This window comes from Aquarana catesbeiana, linkage group LG02, assembly GCF_042186555.1.
Source record: "Aquarana catesbeiana isolate 2022-GZ linkage group LG02, ASM4218655v1, whole genome shotgun sequence".
Lineage (NCBI taxonomy): Eukaryota > Metazoa > Chordata > Amphibia > Anura > Ranidae > Aquarana > Aquarana catesbeiana.
Window position 1 is genome coordinate 773,319,891 of NC_133325.1, and position 24,898 is coordinate 773,344,788.

At 43.4% G+C, this 24,898-nt stretch overlaps 1 long non-coding RNA gene across 1 annotated transcript; it reads right to left on the reverse strand.

Annotated features, from left to right (window-relative positions):
* Positions 1 to 10,472: 10,472 nt before the first annotated feature.
* Positions 10,473 to 24,524, reverse strand: LOC141130123 (uncharacterized). The gene is made up of 3 exons (XR_012242001.1): positions 24,180 to 24,524; positions 21,903 to 21,983; positions 10,473 to 10,624 (listed from the first exon to the last, which is right to left on the reverse strand). It is a non-coding gene; the product is annotated as an uncharacterized lncRNA (long non-coding RNA).
* Positions 24,525 to 24,898: the final 374 nt, after the last annotated feature.

Sequence of the window (24,898 nt, forward strand, 5' to 3'; positions counted from 1 at the left end):
GAACATAGCGGTGCATGAGATCGAGCAAGAAGAAGAGCAATCGGGGCTCCGGACACTCTATAACTAACTATCTCCTCGGCCTGGAACAACAGCAGGGGAAGATGTCCCAAAATGGCGCTGGCTCACAGGCTGCATCTAACAGCGCTACACCGTCACATATGCGGCCTAATAAGGAATGTGAGTACAACATGCCCCTGACTAAAGCTGACCTTGATGCCAGTCTCTCAGCCATCTATGAGAAATTGGCTGACAAAATACAGCTTGAACTGCACAAAACAACCAATGCCCTGACACAGGGGATTGCTAGCATAGGAAGCAGGACAGATGTGCTGGAAACAAAACACGACAAACTCTCCCTTGCACACAGTGACCTCAGGAGAGACTATGAGACACTTGCAGACAGCTTCTCCTTTATGCAGGCACACGTGGAGGATTTGGACAATCGCAATCGCAGAAGCAATATTAGAGTGCGTGGGATCCCTGAATCTACCACAGATCTATTCCCTGCGGTGTCCAGAGTCTTCCACATGCTTTTGCCAGACAAGCCCATATCGGCTTTCACCTGCGACAGGATTCATAGAGCACTTCGCCCCAAACCACCCCCTGACAAGCCCCCACGCGATATAATATTATGCATGAAAGATTTTCTCACCAAAGAGGACATCATGAGGGCATCCAGAAATACACCAAATATTGAGCTTGATGGTGTCAGATTGCAAATCTACCCTGATATCTCCACAGCTACCCTTGATCGCAGACGCAGGATGAAAGAGGTCACTACAATCCTTCAGACAAACAGGATCAAATATCGCTGGGGTTTCCCATTCAAACTGTCAGTGATGCATAATGGCACCACACACACAGTATACAACATCATTGAAGGAAAAGATCTTCTTATCAAATTGGGCCTGTTACAGCCAGAACCTCCGAATCGCCTACCTGCTACACCCCGCTCTTCCCCCATATGGTCTACTCCCTCTTCCCGCCGCAATCAAAGAGAACAGAGAAGATGGCGCCAATCTTCCCAAGACCAAGCCTGAGAATTTTGTATACTCCTTTTGCCACATATTCTGCGTTCTTCTAAAAACAAAGCAAGAAGATTCATCAAGAAGAGCTCCTGGTTTTTTTTTTTGTTTTTTTTTGCAATATTTCATTTAAGTTGACTACTGTTACACATCTTTCTCCTCAAGAACCCTCTTACAACAGCCATACGGACCTGGATTGCGAGAGACTTCTTTCCCCCCTTTTTTTTTTTTTTTTTTTTTCAAGAAGATGTAGAAGATGATGAGGGTCAGACTCAACCCTTTTTCAAAATACACTATCAAGCTGATTTTGACTTTCCTCCCAGATGATTCCCTTACAATCACTTAATTAACCCAATACCTCCAGCCCTCCCCTGTTTTTTTTTTTTTCTTTTTTTTTTTTCTTTCCCTCCCCCCTATCCTCTCCTTCTCTCTCAAATGTTTATTATTAAGGTAGATGTTATTATAACCTTAAACCCACCTGTTTACAACCCATAATGCAATTTACCTGCTGGGTTCCACTTGAGGTTTTATTCAGAAGGTTACACTAATTTTGCACCTTAAAGTTTGTTATATAATTTTTACCTGGCGCATCCGCTGCCGCTGGTTTGCCCCCATGCTCCCATCCATAGCCTGGTGCGGCTCCTCCATTGTTCTGGATGCCGCGACAGGCTTGGTATGTGAGTCTAGGACATTTCTTTGTCCACCTTTAAAATTTGTAAGGTCGGATGACACTCAGTCCTCTGACCCCCTTATGTTTTATTACAAATTACAATTTTTCTTTGCCCTGTTGGCATTGTTTCTAAATGTAATAATCTCTGGAAGATTCTACCTTTACCCTTTTACTGGTACACACAAGAAGAATTTCAAACCTTTACTATACAGTTGTTTCATCAATCCATACTGTAGCTTCTTATTATATTGCATATCTATAGTCTATGTTGGTTATTCTGACACTAGTAATGACTGGATATCCCATAATATATATCAGGTCTCAACTTACTCCCCATATAGATTCTATTCTAGCCCAATCAAAATAATCTACACGTTTACTTCAATTAGAAATGGGTCTTAAGATATTCTCACACAATATACAAGGATTTAACTCCCCACATAAGCGTAAAAAGGCCTTCAGACACTATAAAAGACTGGGTGCAGATATTATCCTCCTTCAAGAAACCCATTTTTCTATTGATAACCACCCGTGCTACTACGACAAAACATATAACCAAATGTATTTCACTACATTCTCCAACAAATCCAGGGGGGTTGCGATTTTTATCCGCAACTCTATAGTATTTGAGATACAACACATTTATAAAGACATTGATAGCAGATACATTATACTGAAAGGCACACTGAACAAACGCTCACTTACAATCGCCTCCATATACGCCCCCAACGAGTCTCAAACATCTTTTTTTAATACATTTTTTGAAACCCTAGACCGCCTTAGCTCCCCCCATATAGTGCTAGGAGGGGACTTTAACCTGGCCGCCCACCCTTCCTTAGATAGAAGCAAAGTTGCCCCTATGACGAAAGCATTTACTAAATCAATGAATCGCTCACTCAGTAAATTCCAACTAATAGACTCCTGGAGAGCCCACAATATTGGTGTTAGGGCTTTCACCCACTACTCCCACCCACATGACTGTTATGCTAGGCTCGATTACATCTTCACTACCCCCATCATATTGGCAAACTCATCAAGAGCCCGAATCCACCCCTGTCCATGGTCTGACCATGACACGGTTGAATTTGAAACATCTCATATCGGTCTTGCCCCTACCCCATTTAATTGGCGTCTGAATGATTCGATCTTATCAGACCCATTCACTATTCAAAATATAACCACACACATTGAGGAATACTTTAAAAATAATTCAACTAACGACATCTCCCCCACTACACTCTGGTCTGCACATAAAGCAGTTATCAGGGGACATCTGATTAGCATAACTGCAGCAAAAAACAAAGCTAAACTCATTGACATCAAAAGCCTCACTAAAGACCTAGACCTTCTATATATTAAACTGAACCAATCCCCGTCCCCTGAAACGACAAAACTAATTCAATACAAACGTCAAGCCCTAGATACGATTCTTTCAGCAGATACTGAAAAATCCCTCAGATTTTCTAGGGCAAAATTTCTATTACATGGTAACTCTACCTCTACCATGTTCGCAAAAAAACTCAATCAAGAACATAAACCTCCTCATATATACAAACTACGCAATCAATCAGGTAACTTGGTCACGCACCCCAAGGAGGTTCTAGACATATTCTCCTCTTTCTATAAAGATCTTCTCTCAGGCCCCCAAACCCAACCTCATCACACCTCAATTAAGTGGCTTGAGAAATTACATCTCCCCACCCTCAACGATCAACAAGCCTCTTCCCTCAATGATCCATGCACTGACACCGAGATCATCAATATAATTAAATCCCTGAAAACCTCAACAGCACCAGGCCCAGATGGTTTCTCCTCATTATATTATAAAAAATTTGCTCCCCTTTTAGCCCCCAGATTAACCAAATTATTTAACCACATTCTGATGGGTGGCCAGTTTCCAGAGGATATGCTTTTAGCAAATTTATCCCTTATCCCTAAACCTCTTAAGGATCATACCCTTCCTCACAATTTTCCCCCCATCTCAGTTCTCAATAATGATTTAAAAATTTTCGTCAGACTCTTGGCCGACAGATTGGCCAAAGTCATTACATCTCTTATACACATTGACCAAACGGGTTTTATTCCCGGTAGACAGATTACAGATAACATTAGACTTGTCACTAACATAGTGCAGGACGCCAACCTCTCTTCCCGCCCGGTCTGCCTTCTCAGCCTTGACATACACAAGGCTTTTGATAGCGTAAGCTGGTCATACCTCAACCACCTACTCCCTAAATTTGGCATCACAGATAAATTTATCCATGGATTTAATGCTCTTTACCACCTTCCTCAAACCAGAATAAAAATCCCAGGCCATAACTCAGACTTCTTTTCTCTAAGTAGAGGTACCAGACAGGGCTGCCCCCTTTCCCCTCTATTATTTGCATTAGCAATAGAACCCCTAGCCCAAGCTATAAGAAATAACCCAGACATCAATGGATATAGTAAAGGCCCAAATGAATTCAAACTGAGTCTCTATGCAGATGACGCTCTACTATTCCTTACAAACCCTCTCATATCTATACCCAACCTTATATCCGAGCTCAATTCTTTTCACACTCTATCAGGCCTAGGCATCAACATCAACAAATGCTCAGCCCTACCCATTAATCTGTCCCCTAACTCGATCACAAACCTACAGCAAAATTTCAACTTCATATGGTGCCCCAAATCATTCAGATACCTTGGTATCCAAATCACATCTCACCACAAACTTCTATATAAAACTAACTACACACCTCTTTTCTTACACATTAGCTCTCTTCTAAAAATTTGGTCCTCTTATCGCATCTCTCTTCTTGGTAGAATATGTGCTTTTAAGATGACGATTCTTCCCAAACTTTTATACTATTTCCGTTCTTTACCTATCAATGTCCCCAAATCCAGAATTGAAGCTCTACAAAGAGAAATTAATAAATTTATCTGGTCTAATAAGAAACCTAGATGCAGCTACTCTCTCATGTTCAGACCCCAAAATAAAGGTGGGCTTGGCCTTCCAAATATTTGGCAATATTTTATAGCAACCAAACTCACACAAATAGCCCAATGGTTTACCCCCAACTCAAACATCCCATGGCTAAACTTCGAATCTAACTCAATCTCTCCATACTTCATACAGGGCCTTTTATGGTCCAATCCAATCTCCCACCACAAAATCCTCAAACTAAATAATATTGTGGCCCACCATCTCCAATTTTGGCTTAAAATCAATAAAACCTTTAATCTATCATCAGACACTCCCCCTCTAGCATCCTTTTTAGGAGACCCCAGACTTATACAAAACCATAACAATAATAATTCATTCCCTCACTGGCGTAACAGTGGTCTGACTACCTTAAGATCATTACTCTCATTCAAGACGTTCATCTCCTTCCAAACCCTACAATCTAAATACAACTTTCCCTCTTCCGAACTCACAAATTATCTACAGATCAGAAACTTCTATACAGAACACTACTCATTAAACATTCAATCTCAAACGACCTTATTTGAGCATATCTGTCTAAATTCCCCAAGGGACAAAGGCCTGATTTCTATAATTTATAGATATCTTAACGATATAATGTTACCTGAAAAGTCTGGCCCAATGTTACAATGGGAAGCTGATTTAGACATTCCTATCTCCTTAAAATCATGGAATACTATGATAGATAACCTTCGCAAATGTAATATTGCAGCTTCATTTAGAGAATCGCCAATGAAATTATTCTCTAGATTATACCTGACACCCTCGAAAATCCACTCCTTCTATCCAACTACCTCTCCTAACTGTTTTAGGGGCTGTAATGTACCTGGCACATTCCTTCACATATTTTGGAGCTGTGTATATCTAGAGCCTATATGGAAAGCTGCGGCAAGTAAAATGGAATCTATAGCAAAAAAAAAAATCAACCTCTCCCCACAATTATGTATACTGTATGCAACAATTCCTGACATACCAACTTCATGTGTTAGACTGATTCATTCCTTAATTAGTTCTATCCAATGGATGATAGCCCTAAACTGGAAATCCCAAAACCTACCTTGGCCTCAAGTCCTGTCTAGGATGGATATGCTCAAACTTTCAGAAAGAATCCATCATACCCTACATGATAGTATGCATACCTTTGATGGAAAATGGTCTCTATGGACTTGTGATTAAAATGTACTATATTTTATTCTGCCTATTGCTTACACTCCCTCAGATGTCATAGTATCTTCACTTGCTTTACATTTATGTACTACACAAATTATACTGTATATTGTCTCTTATATACATCATTTTGTACTCAACTGTTTCAATCACTATAACTTTGTAACTCTTTTGTACTGAATCTTCCAATAAAACTTTTGTAAACAAAAAATAAATCACATACAAGGCTGTAGAGATGTAAGGCAAAAGTGCTAACCACTTAGGGACTTTACTCGGGACACACCTTACTCAAGAATTAGTCTTTCTCCACTTACACATGTTCATTACAAAATTCACTTATGTGCCGTGCAAACACAGCAATAGACAGCTGACTGGTTCCCCAGTGATGCAACACCCCTCCGTAATATCTATACCAAGAATATGGTGTTGTCTGCACTGCTGCCCCCTGATTGGACATCAATGCTTGTGTGGCAAGACCTGAAAGAGAGCCTTCAAACATATACCTGTGCTCAATCTGAAATTAAAGCACATGGAAAGGATTTACTATACAGCAGGGGTCTCCAAACTTTTGAAACAGAGGGCCAGTTCACTGCCCTTCAAACTTTAGGGGGGCCAGACTGTGGCCATTGGGAGTAGAAACTGCCCCGGCATTGGTGGGTGGCGGCCCGTCCATAGGGGGCGCCCGGGCGCCGCGCCCCCCCCCCCCAAGCTTTTGGCAAAAAAAAAAAAAAAAGGTCACTTTAAGAGTGTCCGGACGCCGGACACACGGCAGTCTATGGGAAGCTTCCCATAGACTGCTTCCGTGCCAGCGGATGGATGGACACAGAGCTGGCAGTGTACCAGAGAGCACCAGGTGAGTGCGGGGATCGTAGAGGATTGCTGACCTTCTGTATTTACTCCCCCTGCCTGCATGTCTCTCTCTCTCCCAGCATCATGCTTCCCCCTCCTCGGACTCCTCTACAGAGCGGAAAACCCAGTGTGACTGTTCCAGTGGGTACTGTGTCCTGCCGTAAGCCTGCCCCCCTCCCCCCCCAGCTCTGATCACTTTCACTTTTCTCAGCTGCTGCAGAGCTTCATGGAGGGGGGAGGGTGGGGCTGCTGAATGTTGTTGTGCGTGGCAGTGACTGGCAGCTGTGGGGTTTCTTCACCCTAAACACCCCCCTCTCTGCATCTCCACCCTAAACACTCCCTCCCTGCATCTCCACCCTAAACACCCCCCTCCCTGCATCTCCACCCTAAACACCCCCCTCCCTGCATCTCCACCCTAAACACCCCCTCCCTGCATCTCCACCCTAAACACCCCCTCCCTGCATCTCCACCCTAAACACCCCCCTCCCTGCATCTCCACCCTAAACACCCCCTCCCTGCATCTCCACCCTAAACACCCCCCTCCCTGCATCTCCACCCTAAACACCCCCCTTCCTGCATCTCCACCCTAAACACCCCCCTTCCTGCATCTCCACCCTAAACACCCCCCTCCCTGCATCTCCACCCTAAAGACCCCCTCCCTGCATCTCCACCCTAAACACCCCCCTCCCTGCATCTCCACCCTAAACACCCCCCTTCCTGCATCTCCACCCTAAACACCCCCCTTCCTGCATCTCCACCCTAAACACCCCCCTCCTTGCCTCTCCACCCTAAACACCCCATCTTTGCCTCTCCACGCTTAACACCCCCCCTCCCTTACTCTCTACCCTAAACACCCCCCCTTCCTCTCTACCCTAAACAAATAACCCCTCTGTGTTTAATTATGGGGTTAGAATGAGGGAGGGGGTCCTGTGTAACAATGGGGAGTAGTTTTGAGGAAGGGGTCCTGTGTAATGATGGGGAGAGGGATGGTGGTAGGGGGATTGGTTTTGTTTAACCATGGGAGGTATGTACTCTGTCCTGTGATGCTGGGGCTGTATACTCTGTCCTGTGATGCTGAGCTGTATACTTCTGACACTATGGGTGGAAGTTAGTGGAATAGAGGGGATGGAGTGGGTGGATTCTATAGTGGGTGGGGCTTAGGAGAAGTGGGATGGGTCAAAAGGGAGGGGCGGGGTCTGGCGCCCCCCCCATCCTAAAACTTCACCAGCCGCCACTGGAGTAATCAATGCCATAGACTTGGTAGTCAGTGGAAATAAAAAAAATTACATAATTGGTGTCAGTGGGAGAATTAGTTTCCCATCTCTGGTGTCAGTGGGGGGGGATAGTGACTTCTATCAGTGGGAGGAATAGTGCCCCAAGGGTGGGATAAAGGCAAGCAAAGGGCCACATCTGGCCCACAGGCCACAGTTTAGAGACATATGATATACAGTATGTTAGACATCACAGTGTGCAGTGCATACCTAGAACTACACCAATGTTCAGGCATTATCAAATATTAGTTTAATTTGTTTGCATTTTTTTTATGTTCACTTAGAAAAGGTAAAGTGATACTAAATGTTATCCCTATTCTACAAAAATAATCAATACACATCCTGCAGCAGTCGCCCATAGCAACCAGCTACAGCTCCATTGGGATTTCATCTGGCTCCGTGGGAAAGTGGCATGTAACATCTTTACTTCTTATAGACTGTGTTATCATGCATTCTAACAATGTGGGAAAGAACCAACAAGTTCCTTTTCTCATGGGAGAGTACCAGCCTGGTCTTTTGACACTTCCCGCCAGCGCTGCAAGGGTTAAAACAGACTCCATTACAGATTTGGCATGCTGCAGAAAGAGAGAGGCGGGCGCTAAAGTTTACAGAAAGTATCTGCACCAATCCGTTGGCAGGGGGAGGAGCCCCCGCTCTGCAGAGGAGGATAAGGAAGTGCTGCCAAGTGTGCCGGGTTGTGGGTTGGAGAAGATGGCGCAGTTTGGAAGTACTATGGCGGATTGGAAGATGTATGCTCTGGGTTTTGGCTTTGGTCTGAGCGAGTCAAAAAGCGTTTTGACTCACACCGGAGTGCTATATACACCGAAGGGTAGCCTTGCCCTGTACATGGCTGAAGGCTATGAGGCCTTGGGACCGATCTGCAGGAAGTATTTCAGTCTGGCCACACATCTGAGGCCTTGGATCATCTGTGGACATTGCGGGGAACACCTGCTTGAGGTAGTCTCGCCAGCCCAACCTCTGCGGATACTGATTTTGGCAGATTGGGACAAGAATGTCGCTATCCTGGCTGGGAGTGCCATTAGGAGTCCACCTGCCATCACCTGAGTTGTGCGAGAAGCTGCTCCTCCAGTCTCAGCGGCTGCTCCAGGACTCAGCGCTCCGGTCACCCCTCAAGGCCGTGTTTGGGCCCACCTACTCTCTCTGATGTCGGAGCTACGAGGGAAAAAGATCCCGGAGTCGGGTAAGCCTGCAAGGGGTGAAAACGGTGTGCCAGTGGGGGAGGTGATACCTGTGGCCATTACGGGAGATAACATGGTTGTGCCAATTAAAGCCAGTTCCAAGTGCAGCTATCTCCCAGCCGAAGAGTGCGCCACAATAATCGATTCAGATGAGCCCTCTGATGGATTATCTGAACTGTTTTCGGACACTTTGTTTTGGACTGGCAAGTGGAGTGAGGAGGAACAGTTGTGTGACGTGAAAGAGGATGAGGTTCCTTTGGGGCCTAGTGCAAGTGTAAAGATTGAACTGTCTACAAACACTACATCAACCGCGTGTGTCACCAATAGGGATGGACCGAACACACACCCCCCGTTCGGTTTGCACCAGAACATGCGAACAGGCAAAAAATTTGTTCAAACACGCGAGCACCGTTAAAGTCTATGGGACACGAACATGAAAAATCAAAAGTGCTAATTTTAAAGACTTATATGCATGGTATTGTCTTAAAAAGTGTTTCGGGACCTGGGTCCTGCCCCAAGGGACATGTATCAATGAAAAAAAAGTTTTAAAAATGGCCGTTTTTTCGGCAGCAGTGATTTTAAACAATAAAAGTGTAATATTCCTTTAAATTTCGTACCTGGTTGGTGTCTATAGTATGCCTGTAAAGTGGAGCATGTTTCCTATGTTTAGAACAGTCTGACAGCAAAATGACATTTGTAAAGGAAAAAAGTCATTTAAAACTACTCGCGGCTATAATGAATTGTCGGTTCGGCAATACACATAGAAGTTCATTGATAAAAACAGCATGGGATTCCCCCACAGGTGAACCCCGAACCAAAATTTTTTTAAAAAATGTGTGGGGGTCCCCCCAAATTCCATACCAGGCCCTTCAGGTCTGGTATGGATATTAAGGAGAACCCCGCGCCAAAAATTTAAAAAAAAATGGCGTGGGGTCCCCCCAAAAAATCCATACCAGACCCTTATCCGAGCACGCAATCTGGCAGGCCGCAGGAAAAGAGGGGAGGACGAGAGAGCTCCCCTCCTGAACCATACCAGGCCACATGCCCTCAACATTGGGAGGGTGCTTTGGGGTAGCCCCACCAAAGCACCTTGTCCCCATGTTGATGGGGAGAAGGGCCTCATCCCCGCAACCCTTTCCCGGTGGTTGTGGGGGTCTGTGGGCGGGGGGCTTATCGGAATCTGAAAGCCCCATTTAACAAGGGGACCCCCAGATCCCGCCCCCAAATGTACCCCTACCATTTCACAAAAAAGTGTCAAAAATGTTAAAAAAGACAATAGACGGATTTTGACAACTCCTTTATTAATGTCCTCTTCTTTCTCCGCTTCTTCTTCCATCTTCTTCTGGTCTTCCTTCGGTGTTCTTCTTCTTCCTCCATCTTATTCTTCCCCCGCTTCTTCCTCTATCTTCCTCCGCTTCTTCCTCTGGTCTTCTTGTCCGGCATCTTCCTCCTTCTTCTTCTCTGCTTCGTCCTCTAAACTACCTCAATGGGAGTAATAATATTAAAAAAAAAATGGGAGTCAATGGGAGTCTCCCACTGTGTGACGCTTCTGTTCAGGTGACAGCTCTTATATAACAGAGGGTGGGGCCACCCGGTGACCTAGCCCCCCCTCTGACGCACGGGGACTTCCCTATGGCTTTCCCTGTGTTGTCAGAGGGGGGCGGGGTCACCCGTTTACATAAGAGGAGATTGTAGAGGAAGCAAAGGAGTTTGTTACAACATGTGTTAGAAACTGTTATAAGACTGTTGCCATAGGAGACAGCGATCCTACTCGTGCAGATTTGGTGTCTTGCTGGATGCCTTTCGCTGCATGGCTGTCTACCTGTAGAAATCTCGGAGTCTGCTAATTAACATTGCAACTACTAAAGGGTGTCCTGGCCCTAACCCTCTCTCCCACAGTTCTGTTTAAGAGACAATAAATCTATTTGCATTCAAGAAGTGTCTGGCGTCCATTAATCTACCTAGCATTGCACCCACCATGCCTCGTAACCCACTCTGCATAGAGGGATGTCAGCTGTCCCTAACCCTGGGGGATCTCCATTAGGCCTCAGGGGCCCCTGGACTTGGCTACACACGTCCACATACACACACTGTAGTTTTTAGGAAGCTAGAGTACTTAGAAGAAACTCCCCAAAAACACACAGAGAACCTAACTAGATGCTTAAGAATGGATATCCTTGGTTAAAATCACATACAAGGTTGTAGAGATGTAAGGCAAGAGTGCTAACCACTTAGGTACTTTACTCGGGACACACCTTACTCAAGAATTAGTGTTTCTCCACTTACACATGTTCATTACAAAACTCACTTATGTGCCGTGCAAACACAGCAATAGACAGCTGACTGGTTCCCCAGTGATGCAACACCCCTCCGTAGTATCTATACCAAGAATATGGTGTTGTCTGCACTGCTGCCCCCTGATTGGACATCAATGCTTGTGTGGCAAGACCTGAAAGAGAGCCTTCAAACATATACCTGTGCTCAATCTGAAATTAAAGCACATGGAAAGGATTTACTATACAGCAGGGGTCTCCAAACTTTTGAAACAGAGGGCCAGTTCACTGCCCTTGAAACTTTAGGGGGGCCAGACTGTGGCCATTGGGAGTAGAAACTGCCCCGGTATTGGTGGGAGTAATCAATGCCATAGACTTGGTAGTCAGTGGAAATAAAATAAATGACATAATTGGTGTCAGTGGGAGGAATATGCCCTATAATTGGTGTGAGTGGGAGAATTAGTTCCCCATCTCTGGTGTCAGTGGGAGGAATAGTGACTTGTATCAGTGGGAGGAATAGTGCCCGAAGGGCCACACCCGGCCCACAGGCCACAGTTTGGAGACCTCTGCTATACAGTATGTTAGACATCACAGTGTGCAGAGCATACCTAGAGCCAGTGGCGTAGCGTGGGTTGTCAGCACCCGGGGCAAGGCAAGTAATTTGCGCCCCCCCCCAACCTGCGGACTTTTATCACTCCCCGAGTCCCTTCAAATACAATAGTACTGACCTACCTGATTCCTACACTGACCATTACACACTACACTGACCACTATACTATACTGTCCACTACACTAAGAACTACACTGACCACTATACTGTCCACTACACTGACCACTACACTATACTGTCCACTACACTAAGAACTACACTGACCACTATACTGTCCACTATACTGTCCACTACACTACAATGACCACTATACTGTCCACTACACTGACCACTATACTGTCCACTACACTACACTGACCACTATACTGTCCACTATACTGTCCACTACACTACACTGACCACTATACTGTCCACTACACTACACTGACCACTATACTGTCCACTACACTGTCCACTACACTGACCACTATACTGTCCACTACACTACACTGACCACTATACTGTCCACTACACTACACTGACCACTATACTGTCCACTACACTGACCACTATACTGACCACTACACTGAGAACTACACTGTCCACTACACTATACTATACTGACCACTATACTACACTGAGAACTACACTACGGTGACTATTAAACTGTCCACTACACTACACTGACCACTATACTACACTGACCACTACACTAACCACTACACTGAGAACTACACTACACTGACCACTATACTGTCCACTACACTACACTGACCACTATATTGCACTGTCTACTACACTACACTGACCACTACACTATACAGACCACAATACTACACTGTCCACTACACTACACTGACCACTACATTATACTAACCACTACACTATACTGACCACAATACTACACTGTCCACTACACTACACTGACCACTACACTACACTGACCACTACACTACACTGACCACTACACTACACTGACCACTACACTATACAGACCACAATACTACACTGTCCACTACACTACACTGACCACTACATTATACTAACCACTACACTATACTGACCACAATACTACACTGTCCACTACACTACACTGACCACTACACTATACTGACTACAATACTACACTGACCACTACACTACACTGACCACTACACTATACAGACCACAATACTACACTGACCACTACACTACACTGTCCACTACACTATACAGACCACTATACTACACTACACTGTCCACTACACTACATTGACCACTACACTGTACAGACCACTACACTGAGAACTACACTACACTGACCACTATACTACACTGACCACTACACTACACTGACCACTACACTGACCACTATACTGACCACTACACTATACTGTCCACTACACTATACTGTCCACTACACTATACTGTCCACTATACTACACTGCCCACTACACTACACTGTCCACTACACTATACAGACCACTATACTACACTACACTGTCCACTACACTACATTGACCACTACACTACACTGTCCACTACACTACACTGACCACTACACTATACTGACCACTACACTATACACTATACTGACCACTACACTGAGAACTACACTACACTGACCACTATACTACACTGACCACTACACTACACTGACCACTACACTACACTGTCCACTACACTATACTGACCACTATACTACACTGTCCACTACACTATACTGACCACAATACTACACTGACCACTACACTACACTGTCCACTACACTACACTGTCCACTACACTATACTGACCACTATACTACACTGTCCACTACACTATACTGACCACTATACTACACTGTCCACTATACTACACTGTTCACTACACTATACTGACCACAATACTACACTGACCACTACACTATACAGACCACAATACTACACTGACCACTACACTACACTGTCCACTACACTGTACTGACCACAATACTACACTGTCCACTACACTATACTGACCACAATACTACACTGACCACTACACTACACTGTCCACTACACTATACTGACCACTATACTACACTGTCCACTACACTATACTGACCACAATACTACACTGTCCACTACACTATACTGACCACAATACTACACTGACCACTACACTACACTGTCCACTACACTATACTGACCACTATACTACACTGTCCACTACACTATACTGACCACTATACTACACTGTCCACTACACTATACTGACCACTATACTACACTGTCCACTACACTGTACTGACCACTATACTACACTGTCCACTACACTATACTGACCACAATACTACACTGACCACTACACTACACTGTCCACTACACTATACTGACGACTATACTACACTGTCCACTACACTACACACTATACTGCCCTGCCTAGTCTTCCTATACTGACACTACATATATGGTGCCTGTCTCTTCTCTCCCCCCTCCCCTCCCCCCCCCCCCCCGTGTTTATCTATTTCTCACCTTATTGTCTTGCATCGGTCTGGAGGATGAGAAGACCCGGCGCTCACACTCTCCAGTGCTCGTCTCCCCTGCGCTCCGGCCGCCATATTAATTTTTCCCGGCGCACTGTGATTGGGCGAATGGGGGTCATGTGCGGAGGCGGGACTTCAGGAGCAACTGTGATCATGGATAGGCCAGCCCCACGCCGCACATGACCCCCATACGCCCAATCACAGGGCACCAAACACTAGACATGGCGGCGGAGCGCGGGGGACACAGGAAAATAAATTAGGAGGAGGCAGCCAGTAGTGACACTACTGGCACGAAATTGCGCCCCCCTAAATGTCGCGCCCGGGGCCACTGCACCCCCCGCACCCCCCACGCTACGCCACTGCCTAGAACTACACCAGTATTCAGGCATTATCGAATATTAGTTTCATTTTCTTGCATTTTTTTATGTTCATTTAGAAAAGGTAAAGTGATACTAAATGTTATCCCCATTCTACAAAAATAATCAATACACATCTACTACTTTATGTCCATTTAATCTATTTTTCATGAAATAGTTTCTTACTGTGTGTTTATGCTTCATTGCGATGTCTCCCTCACTTCTGTTTATTTGGAACAACAAATTCCATAGTCCATTGTCCCAGTGTTAATTTCATAGACGAAAAACATTTTCGTAAAAATTTTTATCAGCAGCCTTTTTACAGTGACGAAAACTAAACGAAAAGCACACCACATTTTCATCCTCTGATAAAAACTCTCAGACCACTGTCCCAGATCACTGTGCATTACAGACCTCCCCTTCCAGAGCAATGTGCAGCATTACAGGCTTCTCATACCACCATCGAGAGCACTGTGCAATACAGGCCTCCTCAGATGTCTGCTCAGAGCACTGTGTAGCTTTACAAGCCTCCCCAGACCACTGTCCAAAGCACTGTGCAGCAATACAGTCCTCTCAGACCAAAGTCTATATTAAAAGTAAAAGGTCCCAACACTCAACCTTAGGGTAGACCACTGATAAGCTTAGACCATTCATTTATAAAGCTATTGTCATAGCTTCAGCCCCTTTCACACTAACGCGACTTCAAAGTTGCGCAATTCTGGCCACAATTTAACCGCGATTTAGCAGCCGCCATTTTGACGCCATTTCAGGGAATGCCTATGTAAACTTGAGGTCTATGAACCTCAACTCGCATCAAAGTCTGACAAAAGTAGTACAGGGACTACTTTGAAGTCGATACAACTTGAAGTCGTGAAGATATGAATAGTACTCATTGGAAATCATGGGGTACGACTTATCTTGCGACTTTGCAGTCCCAAGTTGCAGAACAAGTCGCACAAGTGTTAAAGGGGCCTAAATTGAACAAGCTGAGGTCAGGAGCTGATTGGCTACCATGCACAGCTGCATTAGATGATTCTGAGTGCTCCAGTTTTAGTAAAATCCTCCCTTTAAAGTGTAGCTATGGGCAAAATAAGAAATACGCATATATGATGCAGTCTTCCAGTAGCATTAAATTGTAAAACCAAAAATTGACAGATCATCTGTGATGGGTTGACACCCCTCCTGCAGGAGTTTGTGGAATGAAAGCCTTTGTTGAGGTACAGCATGGATAGCTGGGCAAAGGGGGAGATTTACTAAAACAGGAAAGTGCAAAATCTGGTGCAGCTCTGCGTGGTAGTCAATCAGCTTCTATACTTCAGCTTGTTCAATTAGTCTTTGACAAAAAATCTGTAAGCTGATTGGTTTCTATCTGGTATCCATCTTGCGCCCAAACATGAAGATCAACTGTGATTGGTTGACACCCCTCCTGCAGGAGTTTGTGGACTTAAAGCCTTTGCTGAGGTGCAGCATGAATATGTAGACAAAGTGTATCCATGGACAAAATAAGAAATTCCATATATGATGCAGGCTATCAATAGCATTCAATTATATTTAGGCCCAAACCCCAAAATTTTATATATCACATTACATTAAAAACGTCTTTCCCAAACTGTTCCCACAAGGTTGGCAGTACACAGATGTCTAAAATGTCTTTGTATGCTGATGCGTTAACAGTATTCCTCACTGAAAATGCCTGATCTTTATAATTTGAAGGGGTCACCACATGTTCTTAGCCATATCCACTTCCGGACTGCCCACCGTCGGTATACGTCGGTACTTTGAAAGAGGTTATCGTTGTTATGGCAGCAGCTAGCAGCCATAACCCCGGTATCCTCTTCTTTACTGAGCGGTCCGGTTTAAGATAAATTAAACCGGATCGCCGCAAGATCACTTTTATTGGCGGCGAAGAGGGGCCCCCCCTGCGCCGTGATCCGGTGCCCTCTGCCGCTTACCGGAGCCGTTGGCAGCGGTGGAGGCGATCAGATCCTTCCTGTGGCCTGATGTGGAGACGAGTAAGGGGAAGATGGCTCCCACCCGTCTCCATATCACTGCAGGGCAGAAGCGACGTCAAAACGTCACTTCCGCCCATAGCTCTTAAAGGGACATTTTTTTAATTGCATTTTAGTGTAAATATGAGATCTGAGGTCTTTTTTTTTTTATTATTATTATTATACAGGATTTATTTGGCACCAACAGTTTACGCAGCGCTTTACAACATTAGGGCAGACAGTACAATTACAATACAATTCAATACAGGAGGAATCAAAGAGCCCTTCTCGTTAGAGCTTACAATCTATTAGGGACCCCAGATCTCATATTTAAGAGGTCCTGTCATGCTTTTGTTTCTATAACAAGGGATGTTTACATTCCTTGTAATAGGAATAAAAGTGACACTTTTTTTTTTTTAAAGTGTAAAGATAAAAAAATAAAAGGTAAAATAAATAAGATTAAAAAAAAATGTTTTAAACACGCCCCGTCCCGACGAGCTCGAGTATAGAAGTTAGCACTCTTGCCTTACATCTCTTCAGCCTTGTATGTGATTTTGACCAAGGCTAGGGGTGTTGTTTTTTGCTGTTGTTATTTTTGGAGAACTTGGATGGGGTTGAGGGAAGTTGGTGGGATGCTCCAAAAACAAGAACTATGTACACTTGAGGACTTAGATATTCCTCAGGACATAATCTATATGGAAGTCTGTGGTTATAGCAAGCAGTAGACTCCAGCTTTAAGGTAGTGTCAATAGTATTAGTAGTAATATTAGTAGTAGTTACTGTAAATCTCTTTCTTAGAGCACAGGAGCAGAATACCTTTAAGTAGAGATTAGCTGAACAAAGCTCTTCAGGACACCAACCGGTATCCTCTTTAATTAAACCCACAGCTGACTTTCTCTAGCACAAGAGTGGTAGCAAAAGCACAAAGCTCTCCAAGATCACAATGACTGTACTCACACAAGGCCCAAGGAACAGCTGGTTGCCTCCTTCCAACTTCCAAGTGACACTTTACTCCAGTGATACCAGACTAGATCTTCTGCGGACAGCCCCTCTCAGTCAGCTTTCCTTAGCACCAGGGTCTCAGCATCCAGACCCTCAGGTCACCCACCTGAGGCCTCAAGACAGCAGATTTAGCAGCATTGCCTGGGAAGGCAGCGTGCCCCTCCAGGCTGAACTAATCCTTTCCAGAAAAAACCCCAGAACTCTGTGTGCTTACAATATATACACAGTCTCCCGGCATGCCACCAGAGCCTGTCTCTCTGGGATAGGTCAAGGCTGTATCAATATTCATGCTGCCATCTGCATGGCTCCACACCTATCATCCAGAAACTTCTCAAGTTCTCTAGATGCAGATGGAACTATTAGACCAGACTAGCAGCAGCTGAGCACACTAAGCAGACCTAAGCAGATTGCAGCTTCACTGAGTACAGTGAGCAAACTATGCTTTTAACTTACAAACAATTACAGCTAAACCGACTACAGTGTGGCAACTAAATATACCTATATCTAAACGCACACTAATTCTAACTATCTAATTCCTAGCACCTATCTAGGAGGGTGCTACACTACAATTTCCCACTTCGAAATTACCTGTACAATGTAGGCCTAATGAGGATACAGACCATAAAAACTGTCAGGGATTCTAACCTTTCACCACACTGTGCAGAACAAAAGTTTAGGCATGGCTAAAGGTGTTCAAGTGACACAAAAAGAATTTGACATATGTAATCTACAGTTCTAAATATTTAAGTGGCAGAAGAAAAATGTAGATATGCATAATCAACAGTTCTGGAAACATAGCATAGGGGTCTGCAACACCGCTAGCCTTAGTTTTTTACTCTCTCTGCAGAAGGTTATTTGCATAACCTTCTGCAGAGTAGTGACTGGGACTTTCTCGACACAGATACAATCGGTGATGAGATCCTGTTGCCATTCATCCTACACAAAACACAATACCATCTCACTAACCTAGGAAGATAAACATCCTAGCTAAGATGCAAATGTTTGTGCAACGTATTTTACAGACCAGTCAGGTGATGTGTTGTCTGCCATGTGATCTTAGAGGAGCATAGTGAAAATAATCTTCTACAGAAACCCCAATAATTTCCATCTAGGTATTTAAATATGTTTTATAAATTTTCCTTTGAATGAACAATGTAAACAGTTATGTTTCTTTTTTTTTTGCTAGGCCAGTAAAGTACCAGCCAGGTAGGACAGGTATACTATGTTGCCAAAGTTTTGTGGACACCTGACTATCACACCTACTCTATGGCCATAGATATGCGAAAAACCCATAAAATGTCTAAATTCATTTGTTTCCAGTGAAGGGTACTGTTAATCCTTTTGGGGTTTATTTACTAAAATCGGAGAGTGCAAAATCTGGTGCAGCTCTGCATGGTAACTAATCAGCTTCTAACTTTAGCTTGATCAATTAAGCTTTGACAAAGAAAGAAAACTGAAAGCTGGAAGGTTTTGACGCAGAACTGCATCGGATTTTGCACTCTCCAGTTTTAGCAACCATGCAATAAATATTTTGGGGAGGTCCTTTTCTGTTCCTGTACAACTGTGAGCAACCCCTGAGCACAAACCCAGCTTAATAAAGACATGATTTGATGAGTTTGGTGTGAAGGAACCCGAGTGTCCTTTACTGAGCCCTGTCCTCAACCCTACTGAACACCATCCATAAAGACATTGTTTGATGGGTTTGGTGTGGAGGACCTTGATTGTCCTTTACTGAGCCCTGACCTCAACCCTACTGATCACCTTTGGATTGAATTGAAATGCTGATTATGAGCCTGGTCTTCTCATTCAACATTAGCACCATGCCTACCTCACAAATGATCTTTTGGCTGAATAGGTACAAATCCCCACAGACCCACCCCAAAATCTTGAAAAATGCCTTCCCTAGATAGTGGAGGCTGGTAAACCCATGAAGGGGGGCACCTCCATATAAATGGTCATATTTTTGGAACAAGTTGTCCTAGAAGCTCATAAAGGATTGATAGCCAGATGTGCACAAACTTTGCATAATGTACTTTGATGACAATTCGGGAAGAATCTACCACTATGGTTAGTAAATGTTTTTCATCCAGGAGAAGCATAAGTTACCAGCTTTAATTCCACATGCAACTCACCTACACTTATATACACTATTTGCCACTTACCTGTAACCCGTAGCAGAACTACCAGGGTCGCATAGGTCGCTCTTGAGACCAAGCCCTGGTGCTCCGCCACCGTGGGGGGACCCGGCCCAGGGGTAAGGGGGGCCCTTTATGGTTTCCTGCACCAGGGTCCAGAAGGTTCTATTTACGCCTCTTCCTGTAACCCTACACCCAAAACACACCTTCCTGAATAGTTCAGCACAACATCCCTCTGCTTTCATTGACAGGCACAAGGCAACAACTGTGCAGGCACGTAGAATACACTGTCATGGGTTACAATTCCCTCTGTTCTGTTCCAGCATGACTGTGCCCCTGTGTACAAAGCCAGCTTCATTGAGACATGGGTTGAGGAGTTTGGTGTAGAGAAACTCGAGTGTCCTGCTCAGGAACCTGACCTCAGCCCTACTGAACACTTTAGTGAACCAGGTCTTCTCATCTAACATCAATATCTGCCCTCACAAATGTTCTTTTGGCTGAATGGGCACAAATTCCCACTGGCATACCTTGTAGAAAGCCTTCCTAGAAAAATGGAAGCTGTTATACTGTAGCTTCAAAGAGAGGCCCTGCTACTTAGACATGTGTGATTTGTTTCGTTGTAAAACAAAATTCGTACAAAATTTTAGTTATTTGGAGATTCAGAAGTATCCGAATTTCCAAATCACAAATACTTGTAGTAACGAATTTCAAAGTCCAAAGTCCAAAATATATAAAGTAAATAACATAATATAATGAAACAAATGATCCAAATTTGAAAATGCATTTAAATATGAATTTGAATTTGAAAATAAATTTGAATTTGAGGTGGAAACATATTGCAATAAAAAGAGTAAGGTATAAAAGTGAAATAAATGTATTATTCCTACTTAGGTTGCTGAATAGAATAGCATAGAATAGAATAAAGCAGAATTGTATATAATATAATAAAGCAGAATAGCATAGAAATAAAAAAACAGAATAGAATAAACAGAAAATAATAAAATGGAATAGAATAGAAAGTAAAGGAATGGAATAGAATAGAATAGAAAAGAACAGAATAAAATAGAAAAGAATAGAATAGAAAAGAATAGAAATAAAAGAATAGACTAGAATAGATTAGAATAAAATAAATAGAATAGTAAAAATAGAATAGATTAGCATAGAATAAAATAGAACAAATGTAGCCATCTTCTGAAATTCAAATTTCAAAGCCCGAATATCAAATTTTGAATCGAGTAAACAAAACAAATCCTAATATGCGAAAATAATTCCGAAAAAAAATCATTCTAACAAAACGATTATGATGAAACTGAATTATTAAAGCAGAGCTCCACCCAAAAGGGGAAGCTCCGCTTGTTTGCCTCCCCCCCCCCCGCTGCCACATTTGCCACCTTTCGGGGGGGAGTGGGTTTTGATAGGCACCGGCTCCCACTTCCGGCTGACTTCACCGCAGTGACCTCAGCTGCAAATTCGACCCCGCTCCTCCTCCTCCCCGCCACCGCTCCATTCACAAAGCACAACACGCTTCACGCATGTACTGTAGGGAACTAGTTGTGAAGCTGCAAGGAGGTGGCAGCACCCGAGATTGAAATATCGGCTGGGGTGAAGACACCACTGGATTTGTGGACAGGTAAGTGTCCTAATATTAAAGTCAGCAGCCGCTGAATTTAATTTTTTTTCTGGCTCTGTGCTTCTCTATGCAATGCAGGTAGGTCTTGGCTGTTAGGAGGGGCGGGCAGGGTGTTGTACATAGCTTCCTGATGCAAGCAGTGCAAATAGAGAGATGAAAATGTAAAAATTTCTTGATCTGAGCATTTGTGAAATCAGGTAATGATGTTGGTACAATTGGTGCTCCAGCTCTACCCAATGGTGATCAGTAGGGTTAAAGTGGAACCCGAAACATTTTTTTTTTTAATGAAGACTTCTACCTGGTACAGTAGAGGATGTCAAGTCATCTGTGCCCAGTCTTGTCACGAAGAGTTAATTCAGCTCTGAGCAATCCTCTTGTGCTGTTTTTAGTAAGATAAAAAGGACACAGAGATAAGTTTGTGAGAAGAAAGTGAAGTAGATATGGCGCTGTTCTATTGTGTTTGTGCACCTGATCCCTGATGAACATAAATATACAAAACAAATGTGTTGAACATGTATTAACCACTTCCACGCTGATGTACGTCGGCAGAATGGCACGGCTGGGCAAATGGTCGTAACTGTAAGTTCCAGTGAATTCCCCGCCATCGCCCGCTGGCCGGGAGCTCCGTGAGTCGGGTCGCGGATCGCCTCACGGGGAGATGCTGATGTAAACAAGCATCTCCCCGTTCTGCCTAGTGACACTGATCACAGCTCCCTGTCATCGGGAGCAGAGATCAGTGACGTGTCACAGCTAGCCCATCCCCCCTACAGTTAGAAAACACTCCCTAGTACTGACTTAACCCATCCCCGCCCCCTAGTGGTTAACCCCTTCACTGCCAGTGTCATTTACACAGGAATCAGTGCATTTTTATAGCATTGATTGCTGTATAAATGACAATGGTCCCAAATATGTGTCAAAAATGTCCGATGTGTCCGCCACAATGTCGCAGTCACAATAAAAATCGCAGATCGCTGCCATTACTAGTAATAAAAAATTAATGATAAAAATGCCATAAAACTAACCCCTATTTTGTAAACGCTATAACTTTTGCGCAAACCAATCAATAAACGCTTATTGCGATTTTTTTTTAACCAAAAATATGTAGAAGAATACGTATCGGCCTAAACTGAGGAAAAACATGTTTTTTTAATTATTTTTGGGGGGATATTTATTATAGCAAAAAGTAAAAAATAATGCGTTTTTTTCAAAATTGTCGCTATTTTTTTGTTTATTGCGCACAAAATAAAAACCGCAGAGGTGATCAAAAACCACCAAAAGAAAGGTCTATTTGTGGGGAAAAAAAAGGACGTCAATTTTGTTTGGGAGCCACGTCGCACGACCGCGCAATTGTCAGTTAAAGCGACGCAGTGCCAAATCGCAAAAAGTGCTCTGGTCATCAAGGGGGTAAATTCTTCCAGGGCTAAAGTGGTTAAAGAGGAGGGCCAGTCAAAAAAAAAAATAAATAAATAAAAGTCAGCAGCTACAAATATTGCAGCTGCTGACTTTTAATTGGACACTTACCTGTCCCAGGGTCCAGCGATGCGGGGGATCGAAGCCCCACTCGTCTCCCTCTCGGTTCAGCGGCGCCGGCATTGCAACTGTGGGCGCTGAGCTGTGGCTTCACAGCCTGGCACCCACTGCGCATGCGCGAGCGGCGCCGCGCACTGTGATTGGCCGCTCAGTCACCTGGGAACTGTAATGGGTCCCAGATGATTGACAGGAGGGAGGGAGCAGAGCTGAGCCCTTCCTGTGTCGAGGGGGAAGTGATGTCACCAGCCCAGGCACTGAAAGAGGCAGACTACGAGGGACCCCCTAGCAACAGGCATTTAGAGGTGAGTAAAAAAAAAAAAAAATATCCAAATTTTTTTTGTATTTTTTTTTTTTTAGGATTTTTCATGTAGTTTTGTTTTTTTTGGGTGAAACCCCACTTTAATGAAGACTTCTACCTGGTACAGTAGGGGATGTCAAGTCATCTGTGCCCAGTCTTGCCACGAAGAGTTAATTCTGCTCTGAGCAATCCTCTTATGTTTTTTTTTTTAGTAAGATAAAAAAGGACACAGAGATAAGTTTGTGAGAAGAAAGTGAAGTAGATATGGAGCTGTTCTATTGTGTTTGTGCACCTGATCCCTGATGAACATAAATATACAAAACAAATGTGTTGAAAATACATTAACGCATTTGACTTGTGTTAATATGATTGCTACAACATATATATTGTATACGTGAAGAATATATATAAAAATAAAAATAAATAAAATAAATAAAAATGAATAAAAATAAATACAATATCAGCTTAACCTAAATCTCAGAAAAATGGGGACAATTAGGTCCCATGTGACCTGCAAATATATAATCCCATGTATATATAACAATAAAGTGCTTATGTGCTGGTGAAAGATTAGGGTTAATATTAATCACTTATCAAGTTAGTGACCTTAATAAAATTAACAAACTTAGTGAATATTAAAAAAAAGTGCTTCTGTGCTGGTGAACAATTAGGGTTGATAATTTCCACTTTCCAAGGGTGACCACAGCATACGTGTCTTATCCGTGCTCTTATTGTGGCTGCACTCACCGGAATCCCCACCCCCCTTGGGGTATGGAGCATTCAAGGTATCTGCCACTGTGTAGCACTTTAAAGGCTGGATGATCCCCGATGTAATGGCAGTTCTCCAATCAGATATCAGAAAGTGATAGGCATTGATTAATAACTTCCCAAGGGATCACATCTGAACTCATCAATCACCAGTAAGTAGGTGGTTAAAATACACTGCAAAGCTCGCATCCATTCACTTGTCCCAGGCAACAACAAAGCAGTAAACTTCCAGCAGTCAGCGGGCGTCTCACCCAATCAAGGGAATATCATCACCAAATGGAAATAAAGCAGCATATAGTGAAGCCCGCCTCACTTGTGAAAGGATTTATTGTAGCAACTTACATGTACAGTCAATAAAAACGATCATCATAAAACAAAACAGCCGCGGGCATTCAGCGTGTATATGGGACGGAACCAGTCCCCTTTTTTTGAGATTCAAGTTTGTTAATTTTATTAAGTTTACTAACTTGATAAGTGGTTAATATTAACACTAATCTTTCACCAGCACAGAAGCGCTTTATTGTTATATATATATATGGGATTATATATTTGCAGGTCACATGGGACCTAATTGTCCCCATTTTTCTGAGATTTAGGTTAAACTGATATTTTATTTATTTTTATTTTTATATATATATATTCTTCACAATAGATATGTTGTAGCAATCATACTAACGCAAGTCAAATGCATTACTCCA